Genomic DNA, 2,717 nt, shown 5'->3' with positions numbered 1-2,717 from the left:
CTGATATATTCCTCTCTGGTCCTGAAATTGTGCTGTAGCTGAAGAGTCCATGTAAATAACTCTTATCTTCTTGACCTAGCCTTATTACATTTGATTACCTACACATATTTGAGGATATTATTAGGTTTCCAGTCCATTTTCCTGGGCATCAAACTCAGATTCTCATGTTTACAAGCATATACTATTTCCCAGAACTCAACCTAGCCAGCAGTCATTTAATGTTCCAGTGGATTACATGAGCCTGGTATTGAAGATTTGAAAAAATAGTTTGTCTATTTTGAAGAATACTTCAGGTAAAACTGTGTATATGCAAAATCCCAGCACTGTTAAAAGCAGAATAATGGGGCATTTCCTGTCATCCTGAGCCCCAATTGGTGTCTCCAGCCAGCAGGCTTTAAAGGAAACACGTTCCTAAAAACCAATCCAAACAAATGAAATTATCACATCCCTGAATGAGCATTACCTGGCAGGTTATATCTACAATTTCATGTCTAAAACTGCAGAAGCAGAAGGATTGCATTGGAATTCAGGCTCAGTGAATACTGGATTTTAGGACAGGCTTTTGACCAAAGTATTGTTTCAGGACAGGTTGCCCCTTCACTCTCTAGCTTCATATAAAAAATTAAGAGGTAAATAAATGAAGCAATGAACACACAAACACATAAACAAATGCAGCACAATTTCAACTGAAAGGTCAGAAAATGGTAATAGGGTAAGTGTTCTTTGCTCCCAAACTCTCAATGTACCAATGAAAGATGCATAAATTACGTGAAATGTGTAACCTGAAAGTAAGAATGCTTTTCCCCCATCAGCTGGCCCCTTGATTTTCTGTGTACCCAGCTTGATGTCTTGTTGGCTGGATTAGAAATAAAAATGGGAATAATTTTCCTGGCTTTTTTTTTCTCTGTCAAAAGAACTGGAGACATATAACAGCTGTTAAACTCTTTCCTTAGATGACTTAGGATCTGAATTAGATGACCAGATTCCCTGCAGAAACGACACACTCAAGGGCCAGTGAAAAGGCTCAGTGAGTCACTGTAGTTGCTGTCTTTCTGAACAACCTAAGTCGGATCCCTGGGAAGGGCATGGTGAAAATAATGAATCAACTCCTGTACTTTATACTCTAATCCACACTTATATGCACCATAGCATGCCATATAACAACTGACCCAATACCAAAAGAATCAATATATAGAAAAATATGTAGACCACCATAATTTATAACAGTAATCCCTCGTGTGTGAAGGCAGAGCTCAGAGAATCCCTAGGATGTTGTAGTGGACAACTACCTTGGCCTGACTGCTAAGCCCCAAGTCCCTATGAGAGACTGATCTCAGCAGACATGAGGATGATTCCTGACGAAGAACTGCCAGAGGTACCAGTCAGCCTCCACATGGAAGTAGACAATCCTAACAGAACTACTACAAAACATGTGCAACTGTTCACATACTAACAGAAGCACACAGAGATGTAGCCACACCTTTACCATCAGACACACACACAAGTGATTCTGGAGGAGAAGAAAAGAAAAATTAAGTTATTTGCACGGTGAACATGTAATTATTCCTTAACCTCTTGATCTGGGATCATTTTAGACCTCAAACTGTTTGCTCCTGTTTCTGCATGAGGCCAGTCAAAGGAACTTAGCAACTGATAACTGATTTTCTCTTTAGCTCTGGAATAGAATACAATCCACTTTATGGAAGGACAAACCAAAAGCAAATTGAACAACAAACCTGGTGTGGTGACTGACACTAAAATCTTGCACTAGCAGCAGAACACATCAATTTATGACAAATAGGGCCAGCCTGTGCTGTGTATCCAGAATCTGCTGACATACATAAAAACTACCCAAGGTCTTAACTTGTTCAGAAGTCCAGAGGGTTACTTTTTCATAGAGTGCTTGACTAGATTGCACCAAAGCACTGAATTTGAAACCCAGGGCAGCATCTGATGCAGACAGACTGTACCAGCCTTGAATTCAGGTTATCCCATGCTTCATGACCCAATGGAAGATATCCTGCAGTGAGACCTTGTTAAAATACGATACCATGGTAAGTAAAAAAATTAAAATTTTACTTTACGCACGTGGCTTTGGAGACAAGATTACCTGCTGTTTGGCAGACCCTGGACAGACTTTATTTCTCATGCCTGTCCTGGTTCTGTTTTCCCTAATATGAATCCTCTATACCATTTCTTTTTTAATATATATTTTTCTTTTAGGAGAAAGTGTTTGTCTCTTTGATAGATCAGTCTGGGCTCACATCCACAAATATGCCCTTGCCTCTGCCTCACCACTGCTAAGACTCAAGTCATGGGCTACCATGCCTTGCATCTTCTCCCCATTTCTTTCCCTCCTTCTGTGTCTTTCTGTTTCCAGCTCTGGGTCTAACTGTATTCTTAATTCTGTGCTTCCAGTCACTTGCTCTCTTCTTACTAGTGTGCAGACACTCCTGTACCTGTAGCCTATGTAACTTGTTAAATATTTTATGCAATATTCACATTCATACTAAAAAAAAAAGACTCACACAGAGCCAAACACACCCAGATACAAAGTCGCGCGCGCACACACACACACACACACACACACACACACACACACACACACACACAGAATGCACAGACCCTCAGACACAAACACACAAACACACACACACACACACACACACACACACACACACACACACTTTCACTGATACTTTGGAGCCCTTGTTAAT

This window comes from Mus musculus, chromosome X, assembly GCF_000001635.26.
Source record: "Mus musculus strain C57BL/6J chromosome X, GRCm38.p6 C57BL/6J".
NCBI classification, from domain to species: Eukaryota; Metazoa; Chordata; class Mammalia; order Rodentia; family Muridae; genus Mus; species Mus musculus.
The sequence above is the reverse complement of the archived record's forward strand: the minus strand, read 5'-3'. Positions refer to the sequence as shown.